Source organism: Balaenoptera ricei, chromosome 16 (genome assembly GCF_028023285.1).
Source record: "Balaenoptera ricei isolate mBalRic1 chromosome 16, mBalRic1.hap2, whole genome shotgun sequence".
Lineage (NCBI taxonomy): Eukaryota > Metazoa > Chordata > Mammalia > Artiodactyla > Balaenopteridae > Balaenoptera > Balaenoptera ricei.
In genome coordinates this window covers 44934053-44956624 of record NC_082654.1, presented here as the reverse complement: position 1 = coordinate 44956624, position 22572 = coordinate 44934053, and positions in this window count along the sequence as shown.

The window sequence follows — 22572 nt, the reverse complement described above, 5'->3', positions numbered from 1 at the left end:
GCTCGCAGATAATCTCAGACAATGTGGTGTGGGTACCACATTGCTATCCAGAAAGCCATTGCACATTTCCACCCAAAGGATCTTTTTATTTTTTCCTCCAAACAGCCAGTTCTACTAGAGGTAGTGCTAGGATGGAAAGATAGACTTTGTAATTGAAATGGATTATGTTTCATTAAGTCTGAATCTGTCTGCATTTGTTCTTTTTTTTTTTTTTTAATTTTTAATTTTTGGCTTCATTGGGTCTTCACTGCTACGCGCGGGCTCTTCTCTAGTTGCAGCGAGCAGGGGCTACTCTTCGTTGCGGTGCACGGGCTTCTCATTGTGGTGGCTTCTCTTGTTGTGGAGCATGGGCTCTAGGCATGGGCTTCAGTAGTTGTGTCACGCAGGCTCAGTAGTTGTGACTCGCAGGCTCTAGAGCACAGGCTCAGTAGTTGTGGTGCACGGGCTTAGCTGCTCCGTGGCATGTGGGATCTTCCAAGACCAGGGCTCAAACCCGTGTCCCCTGCATTGGCAGGCAGATTCTTAACCACTGTGCCACCAGGGAAGTCCCTGCACTTGTTCATTTGAGTACAGCAGAGGCCCTAGTTTATGACAAAAGCTGGGCTAGAAGTGATTTGGTTAGTGGAGCAATAGTATGCGAGGATTCTAGAAAGAACCTTGTAGTTCCAAGTCTTCAGCTTGTGAAAAGTGTTAGTATGTTTTCCAGAAGGAATGGTAGGTATTGTGTTTTCAGATGGGTCAGTGACATGGAAGTCATTTAAGAAAGCTTGCACTGGATGTCTCTATTTCATACCATACTTTGAGGCATGATGAAAACAAAATAGGGTGCGTCAGAAATTACACAGTGCTTGGAATCAGAAGCACGAAGCCTAGCCTGGGTACCAAACAGGAAAAATCTGTATGATCTTGTGGTGTCTCTGGAAATCACTATCCACAATTTAAGTATTGTAATAATATTTTACAGTACTTATAGTTTTCCAACAATAATAACAGTAATAGCAAATCACATCACTATCCAGTTCTCTTCCTCAATATGCAGACAGTTCAGCATTGTTGCTAATTACATGGCAATGCCTGGTGACCTTTCTTGGGGAAGGAGGAAGTTCCCCCTCTACCCCTACTGAGTTCTTATGGTTGGAGTAATAATAAAATTGACACAGATGGATTAACAGGAGAAAAAGAAACAAATGTTAATTCGTGCTCATGGAGGTCTCATAGAAAATGGGACCTAAGAAGTAGCCAAAGCAGGCAGCTCTTATACTTTTTAGACAAAGAAACAATAAATTTGAGGAATTGACCAGACAAAGAAATTTAGGCTTTGGGTGCTTAATTAGTGAAGAATCTAAGCAGAGTTTGGGCTTGGCGTGGTGAATTAAAGAAGTAACAAAGTTTATTTATATAAGCTTCTTAGCTTGAATTCCCTCTCTCTGGCAATAAGAGTATCCTTCTACCTCCAGATTCAGGGAGTGGACCTTTCATGTTAGAGATTTATTTCCTGCTTCCAGGGAGACAGAGAGGAGAGTCAAAGTGTCCCTCTTGCACTGGCCATTTCTTAAGTAACTTTAGCTAAAAATAATCAATATGCCATTGTGGCACATAACGGGGAAGCCTCCCCTGGGTACCAACAGCTTCTTGACACTACTTTCTAATAGTTGAACCATCCTAAATAAGTGAGAATATTTCTAAGTGTCATTTTCTTCATCATAAAACGGTGTATGATTCTAGTGTCCTTTTAAAAAGGTTTATAAGGATTAAATGAAATAATCAAGAGAACAGCATGTTTCAAGTGCTCAAAAATGATGCTGTTATGATTATTTACTTTTTTGGGTTATGAGTAGGGAATTAATGAAAAGGTATAGAAAGTACATTAAAAACTGCAATCACTTTATAAATGCCATGTACTATTGTGTAATTTGGTTACAGAAAACCAAAGCACACCAGTATTGTCAGGTTTGATTCTCTTAGGCACACCTACATTACTTAAAGTGATTCTAAATTAGTATTCCCTATCCCCTAGGAATTTTCTAATTCTCTAGCTTCTGGGTTCATAAGACTTCCCTGAATGATTTATTAATTTCAATCTAGAATTTTTTAAGGTATTTATTATTACTCTTTAGATTTGCAGGTAACATTTGAGTAGTTTGCTGATTAGAGAAAGTAATGAGTTTCATTTTGCTGCAAATGAAACTTGAAAGCTTCAGTGATTACAAATGTCTGACTATAATTGCTTTTATTTCAGAGGCTAAGGTAGATTACTGAAGATTAAATTTGCCGAAACTCCCTAACAACAGTCTAATGATTTACAGTCGGCTGGGGGAGTAAATATTCAATCCTTGACTACTGTTTAAGTTTGGTGTTCTTAGAATTACAGAACTTTGGCTCTGGAAGGGGCTACAAGGAGATGTTTAAAAGCCTTTCTTTTAGCTTACTGACCAGAAAGCAGAGGATAAGACAGGCTCTGTGATTTGATCTGGGCCACAAATTATTATAAATAGAGCCGAGATGAGAACCAAGAGGAGACATCTTCTCACTGCACTATGCAAAAGAAGAAATTAAATCAGAAAGAGAGACACAAACTAGGGGCACTGAGACAAACAGAATCCCATTTCAGAAAATAAAGGCTGTGAAAGAAAACATAGAGGGAAAACCAATTTTTTTAAGAGTACAAATCATAGAAAGTATTGAGTAATTTTTTAGTAATTTTTTACTACCATTAAATATATTGAATTTTATTGTTTATTTATTTGTTATATCATTTGTTGTCTTAACAAATGTCTTAGAACTCACTACCAAAAGTCCATTAGTGAAAACCAAATTAGAGATGTGTGATACAACAATATTGCCACCATAGTAAAAATAGAAAATTACCAAGTCCATCAAGAATGGATGAAAATAATAAAATTATTCAAGAGTGTAATACTATCTTTTTCATGAAGTATGACATACAAACTCATAAGGACAGTTGCATACATACTTATCAAGTCAGCGTTTTTAAGAACTCATGAATGAGTGCTGTGTAAGCAGAAGTGATTTGTGTCACTTCCTGCCCAAAATGGTTACGAAGCTCATGTACTTTTCCCCACTCCCACATCATCCTCTGTGTGAATGGAAAGGCCTCTGAGAGCTTATACAAGGGCAGAATCCACATATAAAAGAGTCTATGTCCCTGAATGACCAATGAAAGTGAGAAATAAACATTCATTTTGTCAATTCACTTAGAATTGGAGGTTAGATTAAAAAATCTAGCATGACCTTGAGTGATACAGTTTTAAATCTAATATCACATATTCTAATAACAGGTGTTACTTTTAGATAATACCATTCTCCAGTTATCTAGAATATTTTATTAACCATTTGGGTAAGGTCCTGCTTAATGACAGCTAGGTCCAGTTCACATTTATTTTGTTTCTCCTATTTACAATTGCTCAAAATATTTCTCTATTATACACTCAATCACATTCTTGGCATTGAAGGTGTCTACATATGCAAAACAATTCACAGACAAGAAGAAGAAAATAGTCAAGAAGACTGCTGATTCACAAATCTTGCTCTTTTGTTTTTAACTTAACAGAGGTCATTTTCTGAAGAAAACTAAATCTTTAGATTAACTGGATTAGTTTCCTAGGGCTGCCATAACAAAGTACCACAAACTGGGTGGCTTAAGCAACAAAAAATTATTTCCTCATAGTTCTGGATGTTAGAAGTCTGAAATCAAGGTGTTGGGAAGGTTGCTTCCTTCTGAGGTCTCTGAAGGAGAATCTATTCCAAGCCTCTCTTCTAGTTTCTGATGACAGATGGAAATGTATCATTCCAAATCTTTGTCAACATCTTCATACAAAGTTCTGCCTGTTTCTCTGTCTTCTCATGGCCATCTTCTTTAAGGACACCAGTCATATTGGATTAGGGGCCTGCCCTACTTAACTGATTACATCTGCAACTACCTTGTTTCCAAATAAGGTCACATTCTCAGGTATATTCTGAGGTTAGGACTTCAACATATGTTAAATAGCAACCAATTTAATTTTTCTGAAAAGGCTGACCAGAATGTAAAGTTCATAAGCATACTTCTCTATCTTAGCCTTACAATTCTAAATATTGATTCACAAATGAAAACAAGGGTAAGATCTACATGTCTATTTCTTTTCCTAAATTGTTTGAAAGAACTCATTATTACTGTTAACCTGAAACAAAGATGGCTCATTTGCTTGTTTTTGGTTTTTGTTTGTTTATCACACTTCAGTTCCTCCTACCTCCCCAACTCTTGCACTAGGAAAAAGGAGGATAACAGTGGAACCCACAACACTGAAAATTTTCTAGCAAATTTAAATTTCAATGACGTAGAGCTTCAGTGGTCTAGCATTGTTTTATTATTTATACCAAAACAAAAATTTCTAAGTTTTCAATAAACCTATAGATACCGTTGCCAGGTGCTAGATCCAATTTAGCCAAAGAACACATTTATTTCCTACTTATTTCTGATAGTTTCTATAATGTGTTGCAATTGTTTCATTAAATTTTGTAGGTCATGCTTAATGAATATTTTTAATGTACTTGTGAAAGAGTTCTAGGTAGTTTCCTCAATCTAGAATTTAACTCATAAATTATTCTTATTTTTGGAAAAGTATTGTTCAAGATCTCTCGGTGCTATAGAGCCTGATTTATTGTCTCACCTTGTTTAAGTGAGACCATATGAAGACAGACATTGAAACTAGAGTATTTACCCTAGAACTATCAGAAAGCTATAGCTGGTGGCAGGCAACATTTTGGTAGGGAGGAAGTTTTATGTGTCAGATTATTCTCTATCCTTTCTAAGTGAGCTGCAAAGACAATAAGGTACCTGCAAAGATTTTTGACAGCACATTACTTTAAAATCTCATCTGGTTCTTCACAAAGCCAAAAATGTGGTTCCACACAAGAAGCTTTTTTGTTGTAATGATCATTTGTGTAGAGTTATATTTGTATTCTTTTTTGATTGAATAAAGAGAGATATCTAATTGTATGTAAGGTGTCAATATTTTAAAAATGCATCCTCAGAAGGAGACAAGATGGCAGAGCAGGAGGACCTTGAGCTCATCTCGTATCACAAGCACACCAAAATCCAACTAAATGCTGAAAAACCATTGATAAAAAAGACTGAAATCTACAAAAAAAAAGATGTTCCACATCCAAAGACATAAAGAAGAAACCACGAGATGGTAGGAGGGGAGCACATGCAAGATAATCAAATCCCATACCACCCAGGTGGGTGATGCACAAACTGGCGAATAATTGTATCACAGAAGTTCTCCCACAGGAGTGACATCTCTGACACCATGCCAGGCTCCCCAGCCTAGGGGTCTGGCATTGGGAGAAGAGGCCCCCAGAGCATTTAGCTTTGAAGGCCAGCAGGGCTTGACTGCAGCAAATCCAAAGGACTGGGGGAAACAGAGACTCTATTCTTGGAGGGTGCACACAAGGTCCTGTGTACACTGGGTCCCAGGGAAATAGCAGTGACTCTATAGGAGCCTGGGACAGACCTACCTGCTGGTCTTGGAGGGTCTCCTGGGGAGACAGGAGGTGGTTGTGGCTCTCTCTGGGGTGATAAAAGCTGGTGAAGGACATAGCAGGGACCTACCTGAACTCTGTCTGTAGGCAGATATTTTGGGTCTTTGGTACAGAGACTGGCCCCATCCAATAGCCTCTAAGCACCAGTGCTGGGATGCCTCAGGCCAAACAACCAACCGGGAGGAACACAGCCCCACCCATCAGCAGACAGGCTGCCTAAGGACTTCCTGAGCCCACAGCCACCTCTAGACACACCCACTGACACAGCCCTGCTGACCAGAGGACCAAGACCCAGCTCCATCCACCAGTGGGCGGACACCAGACCCTCCTGCCCGGAAGCCTGCAGAAACCTCTAAACCAGCCTCATCCACCAGGGGGCAGACACCAGAAGTAAGAAAACTATGATCCTACAGCCTGCAGAACTGAGTCCACAAAGACAGGTCAGAAGCTACCCTGGGACCAGCTGGTCCCTGGCCCTTGGGTGAAGAGAGGGGAGTATACTGCTGGAACACATAGAACAATGCCTACAGAGGGCCACTTCTCCAACATTGAGAAATGGAACTAAGCTACTACATATACAAAAATACAAAGAGAAATTTAAACAAAATGAGACAGCAAAGGAATATGTTCCAGATGAAAGAACAAGGTAAAACCCCAGAAGAACAACTAAGTGAAGCAGAGACAGCCAGTCTACCTGAGAAAGAATTCAGAGTAATGATTGTAAAGATGATCCAAGAACTCAGGAAAAGAATGGATGAACAGAGAAAGAAGTTACAAGAAGTTTTGAGAAAAGAGTTAGAAAATATAAAGAACAACCAAACAGAGTTGAAGAATACAATAACTGAAATGTAAAACTACACTAAAAGGAATCAGTAGCAGAATAAATGAGGCAGAAGAACAAATCAGTGAGCTGGAGGACAGAGTGGTGGAAATCACTGCTGCAGAACAGAATAAAGAAAAAAGAATGAAAAAAAAATAGGGACAGTTTAAGAAAACTCTGGGACAATGTCAAACACACCAATATTCACATTATATGGGTCCCAGAAAGAGAAGAGAGAGAGAAAGGACCTGAGAAAATATCTGAAGAGATAATAGCTGAAAACTTCCCTAACATAAGAAACAGTCACCCAAGTCCAGGAAGTACAGACGGTCTGATACAGGATAAACCCAAGGAGGAACATGCCAAGACACATTCTTTTCAAGTGCACATGGAACATTCTCCAGGATAGATTTCATGATGGGCCACAAAGCAAGGCTTGGTAAATTTAAGAAACCTGAAACCATATCAAGCATCTTTTCCAACCACAATGCTATGAGACGAGAAATCAACTATAAGAAAAAAAGTAAAACACAGAAACACATGAAGCCTAAATAATTTCCTACTAAACGAACAATGGATCATTGAAGAAGTCAAAGAGGAAATTAAAAAATTACCTAGAGACAAATGAAAACAAAACATGACAATCCAAAACCTATGAGACACAACAAAAGCAGTTCTAAGAGGGAAGTTTACGGCAATAGAAGCTTACCTTAGGAAACAAGAAAAATCTCAAATAAACAACCTAACATTACACCTAAAGCCACTAGAGAAAGAAGAACAAACCCAAAGGTAGTAGAAGGAAAAAAATCATAAAGATCAGAGCAGAAATAAATGAAAGAGACTAAAAAAAAACAAAAAAAGATCGATGTAAGTAAAAACTGGTTTTTTGAAAAGATAAACAAAATTGATAAACTTTTAGCCAGACTCATCAAGAAAAAAAGGGAGAGGGCTCAAACCAATAAAATCAGAAATGAAAAATGAAAAGTTACAACTGACAACACAGAAATATACAGGACCATAAGAGTCTACTACAGGCAACTATATGCCAATATGGACAACCTAGAAGAAATGGACAAATTCTTAGGAAGGTACAATCTCCCAAGACTAAACCAAGAATAAATAAAAAACAGGAACACACCAATCACAAGTACTGAAAATGAACCTGTGATTAAAAACTCCCAACAAACAGAAGTCCAGGACAAGGTGGCTTCACATGCTTTTAGAGAAGAGGTAACACCTATTCTTCTGAAACTATTCCAAAAAAGTGAAGAGGAAGGAACACTTCCAAACTCATTCTATGAGGCCACCATCACCTTGATACCAAAACCAGAAAAAAAGATCGAAAAAATGAAAAAGAAAAGAAGAAAATTACAAAAAAAAGAAAATTACAGGCCAACATCACTGATGAACATACATGCAAAAATCCTCAACAAAATACTAGTAAACTAAATCCAACAATACATTAACAGGATCATATACTGACTAAGTGGGTTTTGTCCCAGGTAGGCAAGCATTTTTCAATACTGGCAAATCAATCCACGTGATCCACCACATTAACAAATTGAAGAATGAAAACCATATGATCATGTCAATAGATGCAGAAAAAGCTTTTGATAAAATTCAACATCTATTTATGATAAAAACTCTCCAGAAAGTGGACATATAGGGAACATACCTCAACATAATAAAGGCCATAAATGACAAACCCACACCTAACATCATACTCGATGGTGAAAAGGTGAAAGCATTTCCTCTAAGATCAGAAACGAGATAAGGATGTTCACTCTTGTCACTTTTATCAAACATAGTTTTGCAAGTCCTAGTCACATCAATCAGAGAAGAAAAAGAAATAAAAGGAATTCAAATTGGAAAAGAAGTAAAACTGTCACTGTTTGCAGGTCACATGATACTATACATAAAAAATCCTAAAGATGCTACCAGGAAACTACTAGAGCTCATCAGTGAATTAAGTAAATTTGAAGGATACAAAATTAATACACAGAAATCTGTTGCATTTTTACATACTAACAACAAAAGATTGAAAAGAGGAATTAACGAAACAACCCCATTTACCATTGCATCAAAAAGAATAAAATACCTAGGAATAAACCTACCTATGGAGGCAAAAGCCCTGTACTCTGAAAACTATAAGATGCTGATGGAAAAAACCGGAAGATGACCAAACAGATATACCATGTTCTTGGACTGGAAGAATCAAAATTGTCAAAATGACTATATTACCCAAGGCAATCTACAGATTCAATGCAATCCCTATCAAGCTACCAATGGCATTTTTCATGGAACTAAAACAAAACAAATTTGCAACTTGTATGGAAACACAAAAGACACCAAAAAAGCCAAAGCAACCTTGAGAAAGAAAAATGGAGCTGGAAGAATCAGGTGCCCTGACTTCAGACTATACTACAAAGCTACAGTGATCAGAATAGTATGGTACTGGCACAAAAACAGAAATATAAATCAATGGAACAGGATAGAGAGCCCAGAAATAAACCCATGCACCTATGGTCAATTAATCTACAACAAAGGAGGCAAGAATATACAATGGAGAAAAGACAGTCTCTTCAATAAGTTGTGCTGGGAAAACTGGACAGCTACATGTAAAAGCATGAAATTAGAACATTCTCTAACATCATACACAAAAATAAACTCAAAATGGATTAAAGGCCTAAATATAAGACCAGACACTATAAAACTCCTAGAGGAAAACACTGGCAGACATTCCTTGACATAAATTTCAGCAGTATCTTTTTGGATTCACCTCCTAAAGGAATGGAAATTAAAACGAAAATAAACAAGTGGAACCTAATTAAACTTAAAAGCTTTTGCACAGCAAAAGAAACCACAAGCAAGATGGAAGACAATGTAAAGAATGGGAGAAAATATTTGCAAGTGATGCAACCTATAAGGGATTAATCTCCAAAATATACAAACAGCTCATACAGCTCAATATCAAAAAAAAAAAAAATCCCAATCATAAAATGGATAGAATATCTAAATACACTTCTCTAAAGAAGACATACAGATGGGCAACAGGCACGTAAAAAGATGCTCACCATTGCTAATTAGTAGAGAAATGCAAATCAAAACTACAATGAAGTACCACCTCACACCAGTCAGAATGGCCATCAAAATGTCTAAAAATAATAAATGCTGGAGAGAGTGTGGAGAAAAAGAAACCCTCCTACACTGTTGGTAGAAATGTAAATTGGTACAGCCACTATGGAGAACAGTATGGAAGTTCCTTAAAAAACTAAAAATAGAGTTATCATATGATCCAGAGATCCTACTCCTGGGCATATACTGAAAGAAAGCTATAATTCGAAAAGATACATGCACCCCAATGTTCATTTCAGCACTATTTGCAATAGCCAATACATTGAAGCAACTGAAATGTCCATTTACAGATGAATGGATAAAGAAGATGTGGTGTGTGTGTGTGTGTATATATATATATATATATACACACACACCCACACCCACACCCACATATATACGTACAATTGAATATTACTCAACCATAAAAAAGAATGAAATAATGCCCTTTTCAGAAACATGGATGGACCTAGAGATTATCATACTAAGTGAAGTAAGCCCGACAGAGAAAGACAAATATCATATGATATCACTTATATGTGTAATCTAAAAAGAAAAACATATAAATTAACTTATTTACAAAAGAGCGAGACTCACAGACATAGAAAACAAACTTATGGTTACCAGGTGAGAATGCATGGGGAGGAATAAATTAGAAGGTTGGGATTAACATATGCACAGTACTATATATAAAATAGATAACCAACAAGGACCTATGGTATAGCACAGGGAACTATACTCAACACTCTGTAATAACCTATTTGGGAAAAGAATTTGAAAAAGGATAGATAGATAGATATAGATGCATGTATAATTGAATCACTGTGCTGTACATCTGAAACATGACATTGTAAATCAACTATACTTCAATTTTTAAAAAAAGAAAAAAAAGGAGTTAATTGCAACAAAATTTCCAAAATGTTTTGAAGATGTCAACATATGGATTGAAGAAGTTTGAAAACTCCAAGAATAAATACAAACAAGCACTATCTTAGCACCTGTTACTCAAATTGCTGAAAATCAAAGAGAAAATCTTAAAAGCAGCCAAATGAAAAACATTGTGTGTAGAGACTTTTTTAAATGATAAAAAAAAAATTATAGCTAACCACTCATGATACTAGACATGACAGATGCCATAAGTCAAGAGAAGACATTCTTAACATGCTGAGGAGGAAAAAAATTTTCACACTAGAATCTTCCATTCAGTGAATATATTCTTCAAAAATGCAAGTTGAATAAAGACATTTTCAGTGAGAAATTTGAGAGTTTTCTCAAGTAAGCCTATATATATAGGCTTATTTGAGAGTTTTCTCAAGGCTATATATATATATAAGCCTATATAAGAAAAGATTAAAGAAGTAAATTAAGTTAAAATGGTAAGAGATCTTTGGAATGTTTGGGAAGAAAGTAAAATCATAAATTAATAATAGTATTTGATAAATCAAGAATTTATATTGTAACATCTAATGTAATCACTAAGACTAGATTTTAAAGGTACACAACTTTGAAGATGTTAGAGAAGTGAAAATGAAATAAAAAATATTCAATCCAAACAAAAGTAAAAAGAAGAGAAAAAAACAGGAAGGAAACGGACAAACACTTATTGGATGGTATATTTAATTTCTAACATATCAGTAATTTTCTTACATATAAATCAACTTAATCCAGTTAAAAGAAAAAAGGAAAAATTAGATTAAAAAGATATATGCAGTTTGAAATAGATTCATCTAAAACAAGAAAATTTTAAAGTAAAGGATGGGAATATATGTATACCATGCAGAAGTTAACAAACAGAAGATTGGAAAATCTGTATAAATATCAAACAGAGTAGATGTTAAGGAGAAAATTATTACTAGAGATGAAAGGAGACACTGAATAATGACAAAATATTCAAATGCTTTCTGCACCCACCCTCCCACCTATCCCCAGATAAGGTGAAGCTATTAAGTTTTAAAATTAATTACAGCCTGGAGCTCTCCCAAGGACAGCCTTCCCCATTTCTAAAAAATAGCGATTTCACAATAACGGCAAACATCACAGCAAACATTCACAGTTCTCTGAATACTCAAAATTATTTTCAACAGTTGCCAATCAGATAGGAACCAAATAAAATCCACAATTTGGCTGACTGTGACATCTGTCTTTAACAAAGTGTTTCTTTTTCCTCTTTTTTCTTCTTTCAGTTTATTTGTTAAATATAACAAACTTGTTTCTTATATTTAACAAACAAACTATAACTTCTGTTTGTCCTACAGAAGTCCCTTATTCTAGATTTTGCTGATTAAATTGCCATGGTTAAATTTGGAGGTTTATATGAATCAACCTAAAATTTTTGTCAAGAATACTGTATAGGTGATTATGTGAATTACACCGGAAGAACCATATTACCTGGTTGGTATCTGTGATATTAGAAGTAGTCATGGTCTTTGCAAAGATCCATCATTTCATTAGGAGACTGTAAAATGGTGTTATTCTAATAATGTTTGATATTTGTTTTGTTCCAGTTGCAAAAATACATTGCCTGTCTACAGAGCACTAATCAGAATGTGCCAAAGTGTGATGTTCCTAAATAGAATGTCCTATTATGGCCCCTCCTTAGCTAATTTATTGAGCACTTAATATGTGACTGGCTTTCTCTAGACTATAAAAACATGGCAAGGAGCAAGAGACAAGATCAGTGTTCCAGTGATCCTGGTACTACGTTGTGGGAAAAAGACAATGAGCTGGTAAATAAACAACCAAAGTAATTTCAGGTTATCATAAGCAGAGTGAAAGAAACTAACTAGGTGAAGTGATAGTGACCTACAGAAGCATAAACTTTAAATAAGGTGGTCCAGTTCCCCCTTATATCTTCTCTGGCCATATACTAACCCCCAAAAGCCCATATGCAAGACTTCAGGTACAGACCGAAAAATATGGTCTTAGGACAGAGAGCAGTCATACAAAAATGAAATGGTTAATTCAGGTATGGAAAAAAGAAAGGGGGAGGAGAAATTTTTCCCTGATACTCATCATCAGAGCATTTGCTTTTAAATTCATCTTTCTGAAACTCCTGAATCCTGATTTTTAAAAATTGAAATGTACAGAAGTGATGGTTTGATCTGTCACACTCTCCCCATCTTAGTTATTAGAGCAATGTACTTGAAATAACTGAGAATAAGCTTTTTAAAATCAAGTTTATTTTTTTCTCTGTGAACAAATCTTGAGACCAGACCCCAAAGGAGGAAATCTTGTCTTCTTTTTCTCCCTACTTCCTCAGTCAGAGTCAACCCCACTCCCTTCGAGGTTCCATTCTTAGAAGATGGGAAGGAAAAAAGAGGCAAAGTGGGAAGATTACTAGGAACTGAGATGGATATTGTGTCCTCTATTTAAAATGTAATAGGAAAACTCCCATCTCAGATGTTTTTACTTCATGATCCATCAGTAATGTTGATGGAGGATACTCCTCTTTTCATGCTCAGAATTCTTCAGTTATTACCAGGTTGAAGATTAAAATCTTCTCTTTGAGTTCATACAGGGAAGACATTAGGTGAGGGCATAGATTTTGGTGTCATACCAAAATGTGGTTCAAATTCCTTCTGTATCATTTAAAGCTGTGTGTGACCCAGACAAGTTATTTAATCCCCTAAGCCTCAGTTTCATCATCTATAAAGTGACGGAACACTTTGTTATGCTTAATTTTATGTGTCACCTTGACTGAGCCCAAATAGCTGGTAGAACATTATTTCTGGGTATGTCTGAGATATCTCCTGAAAAGACTTAGCATTTGAATCAGTAGACAGAAGTAACTCACCAATGTGAGTGGGCATCATTTAACCCATTAAGGGCCTGAATGGAACAAAAAGAGGGAAGAAGGGTGAATTCACTCTCTCTGCTTGGACTGAGACATACATCTTTTCCTGCCCAAGGATATTGGTGCTTCTGGTTCTTGGGCTTTCAGATTCAAACTGGTACTTACACCATTGGCCCTCCTTTCTCAGGCCTTCAGACCTTAGTGGATAACACCCCCAGCTTTCCTGGTTCTCTAATTTGCAGATAGCAGATCATGGGACTGCTCAGTCTCCATAACTCTGTGAGCCAAATTCTATAATAAAGCTCCTTTTATCTATCTATCTATATATCCTCCTGGTTCTGTTTCTTTGGAGAATGCTAATACGCACTTATATCTCATAGTTGGGTTTCTTGTGAGGATTACGTGAAAAGCAGATAGCACAGTGCTTGATACATAATAAGTATTCAGAAGAAACATTCAGAATCTGGGGGTTATTACTTTTTTAAATCCCAGGACTACAAAGGCCACACTCACTCTCCTGAAAAGGAAGTATTATCCATTACACAGAACTTCTGGACTACACTTCCCAGAATCCCGAAGAAGTAGTAGGGCTACATCCTAACCTTCCCTGGGGCAGAAATGCTTCCAACTAAAAAGACCATATGAAGGTATTTTATCCAGCCTTCTTTACCTAATCATATAAATCATAATATGGCATTTTCATCTTTAAAAATTATTTTCATAAAAACAATAATTTCATTAGAAGTATCTAAGTTTCATATACAACAGAACAGTGTATGGAGGGGGCCCAGTAAGGCCTAGGGACTCTGTTTTTCTTACCAAAGAACAAAATGCTGATAGATTCTTATTTTACTGATACTAAAGTTTTCCTACAGTATACTGTATTGACAGGTGTTAAAACTCGGCTTGTTTTTCTTCCTCCTTGACATAGTTTAAAATAATTTGTTAGCCACCTGAATAAGGAGTCCTCAAATTCACACATAAATCTCGCATCAGCAGAAGGAGCCAAAGATATGCCTCAACTGCTTCAGTGTCATCAAGATTTCATTCAAGAGGAAACAGAGCTCAAAGATGGAGAGAAAACATTCATGTGTTTCAGCAAAGGTGATGCCTGCTGGAGAGGTGAGAAGTATTTGCTGCTTCAATGAGTCAGATGAAACCTACCAGCTTTGATGGAGGCGGACAAGCTTTGCAAAATATTTGCTTAAATAAACCGTGTCCCTTGCATAGCTCCTAGTGGCTTTCTCTTCAGATGATACCCCTCTTAGGTGCAAAGTTCAGCATCTACATTCAGTCCAATTGTCAGACCTTGGTAGAGAGGTTATATAACTGCCTTCTGTGAGAAAATTTGGTTTACTCCACGCTGGCCTGCCAACCCTTCAAGAGCTAAGTCAGTATAAATTTACAGAGTGCAGAGGCTGCACCTTAAACAGCTGACATGTGTGGGGAAACTGAATTTAATTATATCAGATGAATAGAAAAGCTTTTCATAAATATACAGTGCCTAAGAGGTATGCCCAAGAGTGGGCATTACTATCCTAATGTGCATAACGGCTTAGAGTACAGGGATGCAACATTGCCCAAGTTCGTGAGAAATAAGAGAATGCATGGGATAAAACTGTTTTCTCAGCCTGTACTCCTCTGATATTCACTCCGTATCATATAACCTGAAAGGCTCAAAGTCTCATTTTTAGGTACAGCCTAAATTCTAACACAAAGTAAATTAGAAATCAGTTTATTTAATCAATTGATTTTTTTCTGAGACAGAGAACACTACTGACACGTATTGAAGAGATTAGGCCATAATTATTTTTTACAACAAACAATTTTGGAATATGCATGGGGATTTTAGCTCATTGTTAACATCACTGGTTTTTCCCAAACAAGAAAGTTCCAAAAATGCCAAGGATAGAAAATGGAATTTTATTTGCACTCAAGCACTTGGTCAGATGATTTTAACCCAGGACCTCAGTCGTAACTTCATTTATGTTGCACATGAGCACAGGCACACATTTAGTAGCACAAACACTCTTCAGTTGCTCTTCCAGATAGTCTTGAACCCAGTCCTGAGATGTAGCCCTGGGCTTCTCATTCAAGACCTACCACTCTAGACATACCAAAAAAAAAACCAGGAAAACAACCAATACAAAGCCCAATTTTAAAGTTAATTTTTATTTTTATTCCCTTTAACCTGTGTACTGCTAATACTTAATCTCTCTCAAGAATTAAATGCCTTCAAATTGCCCTTTGGCTATCAAAATTGTGCTCAGTGTGAGTGCCTTGGGCTTCCCTATCTTCTAATGTCATACTGATACCTAGCAGGACCCTGTGGGGCTACTGGGCACATAGTCTTCATTTTAGCCTCCATGGCCTTCCCTGAGTTCCAGTGAGCAGGTTCAAACAGCTGCTAATTAGGAAAGGGAGGTGATGCGGAGACAAGGGAGGAACAGTCAAAATAAACAATAGTGCAGCCTTGGGACAAGGTCCTGGTTCCCCATCAAGGGATACACATCACAATATCACTGAGCTGTTTTGTAGATACTGAAACCCCCACCAGGTGGGAGAAATTAATGGTATGCTGCCCACAAGCAAGTAGTCCCCAGACAGGCTGGAACCAGAAGGTTGATGATGCTGACTCCCACTTACCTCATTACTAACCAGTCAGAAGAATGTCCACGAGCTGATCACTCCCTCTTTGAAGCGTTACTGTAAAACTTCTCACTACTCCCTCCAAGTTGGGACACACAGTTTGAGGGCATTAGCCCGCTGTGGCCCCCTTTGCCTGGCAAGGCAATAAAGCTATTCTTTTCTACTTCGCCCAAAACTCTGTCTCTGACAATTCAGTGTCGGGATACAGAGGCCAGATTCAGCTTCAATATGCTCTGCAGTTACATCTCTTTTCCCCTTCTCCACAAAGCTCCCCACTCTCTCCTCGTGTGAGCCTAAAATCAATGTTAGGAAAGCAATCTGATTGGACTAAAGCACCTGAGCAAAGAATTTCTGATGTGATACCTCCCCCTTACCCAATCCTTATATCTTCCCAAACAAATGTATATTTTAATCCTAATGATTTTAAAATTACATAAGTCAAGGCAAAAGATATTTGGGAAGAGATTTCTTTAAAAAGAAGTCTTGGTTTAATGATTTTCAAACATCTTTTTTGGGCTCAAGAACATTTTCTTCAAACAAAACTTATACAGAATCCCAAAGTATAAAATACTTTAAAAAAAAGCAAGCAGAACTTCTTGTTGAAGTAATGGCAGGAGGACATAAAGGCCAGCTCTATTATTTGCTCTCTCAGGAAGAATAGCCCTAGACACACATCCTCAGAATCTTTAAGAGTTGCTTTCAGAGCGAACTTTGAAAATGACTGAAAATTCACTTTAACATGTCTCAGCTTTCTCTGAGCCTTAGGAAGAAGAGAGGCAGATCTTTAGCAATGTGCTTCCATCATATAAGACAAACTTAGGACTACAAATACAGTTACTCCATTCTTGCCCACTGCCAATGTCCTATCTATGGTCTAGTCTTCTGTTAGAAGGAATCACAGAAAAACCACTACTAAAACCCTTTTCCTTCCACTACATGACCTTTTTCTAAACTCTGATGCCTGGAGGACCTCAGTTTAATCACTGACCTACTACATAAAAAGGACAAATGCCACAAGTGTTGAGGAACACCATACTCTTAAATGAATGTTTGTGGTAACCCTGTGTTGAGCAAATCTAGCCGTGCCATTTTTTCCAACAGCATTTCCTCTGGCTTCTTTCAGGATATTTTCTTTATCTTTGTAGTTTGAAATTGATACATCAAGGTGTAGTTTTTTTTTTTGCTGTTTCTCCAACTTGATGTTCTCTGAGGTTCCTGGATCTGTGGTTTTAGGAAAATTCTCAGTCATGATTGTTTCAAATATTTCTTCAGTTTCTTTCTCTCTTTCTTCTCCATCTGGTATTTGTATCATGCATATGTTATACCTTTTGTAGCTGTCCCACAGTTCTTGGATATTCTTGTGTACTCAGGCTTTTTCCTGGTTGCTTTTTAGTTTTGAAGGTGTCTATCTATGATTGATCCTTAAGAGCAGAGATTCTTTCCTCAGCCAAGTCCAATCTACTAACGAGCCCATCAAAGGCATTCTTCATTTCTGTTAGCATTTTTGATCCCTGGCACATATTTTTGGTTCTTAGTATTTCCATGTATCTGCTTACATTGCCAGTATATTTTTGCCTGTTACTTTATGTGGTGGCCCCCAAGCTGTAAGCTTATTCAGCTTTCTGCTTTGCGGAGAACTGCTTGTCTCTTTCTTGGTATGCACTCCTGACGCTGCGGTATTGAGCGTAAAAAAGGAAAATGGCTTGCGGCCAGTTTCGTTCCAGGTGCCTGCTCTGGATCTAAGAGCCCCTGGTTGTTCCCCAGAAGAAGGACATGCTGCCCTGAGGGGGAAGTCTGTATCTCCAAAGAATGGCCCATAAGGCATGCTGACGCATAGATAGTGATGCATAGATAGTGATGCATAGATAGTGGCGCATAGATAGTGGCGCATAGATAGTGGCGACAGAATTATGTGGAAATACAAGGTTTACTGATTTGTTGCCTAGTGTTCGTTCCGTGCTGAACCTATATATACATTCATGCTCTTTGAATAAACTTGCCTTACAACCATCAGTTGTCTTGGCCCTTCTGACCCCATACTGGTGCTTTTCAGTTCCTTACCCCTCACCGCCAGGAACTTCTAGCTTTCTGCAGCCGGTCTGCGGCAACTTTATCCATTAGAGCCCTTAGCATATTAACCATAGTTGTTTTAAATTCCTTGTCTGATAATTCCAACATTCCTGCCATATCTGAGTCTGGTTCTAATACTTGCTCTGTCTCTTCAAACTGTGTTTTCTGCATTTTAGTATATCTTGTAATTTTTTTTATTGATAGCAAGACATGATGTACTAGGTAAAAGGAAGTGCTATGAACAAGCCTATAATTATGTGGCATTGGGGCGTGTGGGAGGCAAACTATGCTAGAGTCCCATGACTAGGGCTGTTTTTCAGCAAGCCTGTGCCTCTGGGCTGTGAACCTCACACATGCTTCTCAGCCCCTGCTCCAGCACCCTTAGAGTGAGCTGGAGTTGGGTGTTTCTCTTCCCCCGGCTTAGTTAGGCTGTGATAAGATCCCAGCAGGTTAGGTTTTGGTTAAACAGTTTCCCCTAAGGGTAGGCCTTGAAAAGAACAGATGCTCTGGACTATTTCAAAACAATTCCTTTTCGCCTCCCGCTCCCCCCCCAACCCTCCGGCCCCCTCGCGCGCCGTAATCTCCCTGATATTCACCGTGAGAGCCCAGTAGAGCTTTAATAAATAAAACTCCCCCAAATGTGAGGTTCTCCCAAAATTGGGTCCCCCTGGAGATTTTATCTCAGACTTGCCCTCACTGAGCCTCCAGCAATTTGTCCATTACCGGTCAGGTTTTCCTACCCTGGCACTGGTTCCTGCAGAGCTTTCTGCTCTGCTGGGTTATGATTATCTGTATTTACCTGTCAGTTTCCCAAATCTGGGCCACAGTGATTTGCCCTGTGATTTCACTTCTTTTAAAGATCTAGGCAGATTTGCTGACTTTTCAGTTTGTTCAGCTTTTTACTTGTTAGGACAGAGTAGCAACTTTCAAGCTCCTCACATGCAGAACCAGAGCCCAGAAAGCTCCTCCTTCCATCTTTGCTGAACCTTGAAAGTGAGACCTTCACTAACCACACAGTGCCCACTCTTTACTCAGGCTGTCCCTATCCCCTCCTCTGAAAAGAGATTCTCTAGCTACAGCCTTCTCTGATGACCCCATCAGACCCACTGGGAGTAGGATAATTTCTCACTTTTCTTTCCATAGATAATTATTTGCCATGTGGCCAAAAAATGATTGTCTATACAGTGACATAGCCATGGGTCATCACCAGTCTCCCTTTTTTCTATCAAAGGGAAGCTTTGACTCAAAAGAACATAATTTAATAGAGATTTTGTCCCTAGATCCCAGTAAAAGTAGACGTTAATGGCTAATATAACCCTTTTATGATTCACCTGGGCCTTGAAAACAGAGTAAAGACAGAGTCCCTCAGAACAATGGGGACCCAATGACTCCAAACATACACCAGAGACCTTCACAGTCTCAATGTGAAGAAAACCTTCATATCTCTCAATATGAAATAACTTTAAAAAATAATATTTGCCCTTGGAAGAGGTGATTAATGTGTCATTAATTTAATAATAATGGTAAAGGGCTAGCAGGTCTGGAGCCCCAACTAGAGGAAGTATTGAAAAGGCAACTTGAGGGAAGGGCATTTTTCTGCCTCACTGGATGAGCATAGGAACCCATCTTCCCACCTCACCTCCACTTTCTTCCCACCCCCAGTGCCTGTAAAGCATGGGGTCAGACAGCGTGAATGCCGAGCATATTTTAAGGCTGTGTAGCCCAGAGCTGGAGAATTGTATGGGCAAGGATGGAAGTGATAGGGACAGAGTAAAGAGACAAAGTCGGTGATTAAATAGTTAATCCCACTAGGGGACTGTAAGTAAAGAAAAAAAAGTATTGGAGACCTCTGTAAGTTAGTGATTACTAAGGAAAGCAGGTTTGCTTAACCACAAAGCCAAGCAGGCTTGCTTAGGAACAAAACCACGCAACAGAAGCATAACACATGCCCCCAAACAACAAAACAATGGTGGCATGAGACCCACATCCTGCCCAGTGAACTCAGTAAGTTCATGACACTTAGGACATGCTCTCTGCACACATAAAAAACAATAATTTATGGAAAGGTGACATTTCAAAGTGAAAGACCCTCATTATACTGAGACCTTAAGTAATTTTTCCATAGTGCCATGACAGTCCTGGCTTGACCATGTAGGGACAAGAAAACTCCCCCATCCAACCTGAAGGAGGAGCTGATAATGGAAGCATGACATCTACTCAAGAATGAGGAAGAAGGTGGTCTTTTCTCCCTCCCCACTTTTCCTTTGATTATAAAACTGTAGCCCACTAAGTTCTCAGGATGTGGCACCCTCTCGCCCACCCATTTGTAAGCCTCACAAGCATCCCATTCTAATAAATCACTTCTTATCTATCACTTTGTGTCTCACTGAATTCTTTCTGCACTGAGACATAAAGGACCAGAGCTCCTCAGAGCCCCCCGAAACGCCACCTAGCGGTTTCAGAACGATCCTTCCAGAGCAGGTTACTCACTGTGGAGAGGGACTGGAGTTGCACACTGAGGAGAGTGAACAGAAGGATACTTAGGAGGCATGTGCAACCTGAGGGCAACAGAGCTGAGTCAGGAGGGAGGTCAGTGCCCTGGAGACTGTGTTCCTGGCTCCAAAGGTAAGACCTAGTTTGCTGGGACTTTAACTGGAAATTCTTATAATGTAATGCCTTTCTGGAATTGCCTTAATCCTCAGCAAAAAAAAAAAAAAAAAAAAAAAAAAAATATATATATATATATATATATATATATATATATATATATATACAACAAAAATACATTTTAGTCAAATGCTGAAAGGCAGAGTATTTAAATCAAACTTCAACCAAACAAAGACTGAAGCTGAATATCTTTACCACAGAATTAACTTCTGAGATGAGATTACAGTTGACTCTTGAACAACATAGGGATTAGGGGTGCTGATCCTCCGTGCAGTCAAAATTCCACATATAACTCCCTCCAAATTTAACTACTAATAACCTACTGTTGACTGGAAGTCTTACTAATGTCAAACAGTTGACTAACATATTCTGTATGTTATATGTACTGTGTGCTGTATTCTTACAATAAGGTAAGCTAGAGAAAATAAATGTTAAGAAAATCATAAGGAAAATACATTTATAGTACTGTACTCTATTTATTAATACTGTAAGTTTACATCATCTGTTTACAAGATGAATCATCTGTCAGTACCTATATCAATATTGTCCTATACGATACACAACAGTGTAGATGTTATATATATTGCTAACGATGGACACCAAAAATGAAAAGATACACATGGATTTCGTTTTCACATTATTTACAGGTATAACAATTAATTCATGCACTGATAATAAAGAAGTAGCACTATGACTGCTTTATGGTAGCCTCGTGTAATCAATATGATTGCTTCATGGCAGCCTAGCCTACACACTAATGAGTGAATCATTATAAAAATTTGATGGCATTTAGTATTATTAATACAATCATATTCATAATACAGTATTGAAATCATTGTTACATTTAAAAATAACCTGTCATAATAGGCTGATACACAGTTTCTCCAATTATGAGAGAGAGGGGCATACTGTTCAGTAATGTAACTCTTTGAAAGCAAAGTTATAAAACAGTGAACTATCACACTATTAATTTTATATTAAATATCACTCATTTTATGCCTATGTAAGGATAGGCTATCCATTGCAATACAAGTCTTACATATCATGTTCTACACAATGATACTTAGGTGATAATAATGATGACATAAAACATACGGTTCTTGCCATACAGACAAGTTTATTGACTGTATGCATTATAATTAGTTATGATTCATTAAGGGGATCATCATAAAAGTTTTTATCTTCATGTTGAATAGGCTGAGGAGCAAGAGGAGGGGCTGGTCTTGCTGTCTCAGGGGTGGCAGAGGTGGAAGAGGTGGACAAGGTGGAAAGAGAGGGAGGAGAGGCAGGCAGGCATGCTCTGTATGACTTTATAGAAACACATCCATACTATATTTCACTGCCTTTGTTGCTTTTTCATTTCTCTAAAAATGTTTCCATATGGTACCAATCCTTCTTCCACCATTTCCTTTAGTTTCAGTGCCTGTATCATAGAAGAGTCCACGTCATAAAAGAAGTCAAAAGCAGTCCTGAATAATCAGAACCCTTCTGCCAGACTGTCTAATGCCAATTTGTTTTCTGGCACTGTTTCTTTTACGTCTTCTTCCTCACCATCTAGCACTGGTTTGGAAGCACTCATCTCCACCAAGTCATCCTCTGTTAACTCTTCTGGTGTAGTGCCTATTAGCTCTTGAATTATCCAAGATCCATACCTTGAAACCTTTCACACAAACCCACCCCTTTTTTGCCATATCCACAATCTCTTTCATGATTTCCTTAATTGGGTCTGTTGCAAATCCTGTAAAGTCATGCACAACCTCTGGACACAGTTTTTTTTCCAGCAGGCTTGATAACTTGTTTAGGGCTCCATAACTGTCACAGGTTTTTCTATAACAATGGCATCTTCAATGATGTAATCCTTCCATACTTTCATGATGTCCTCTCTACCGGGGTTCTCTTCCATAGCGTTTACAAT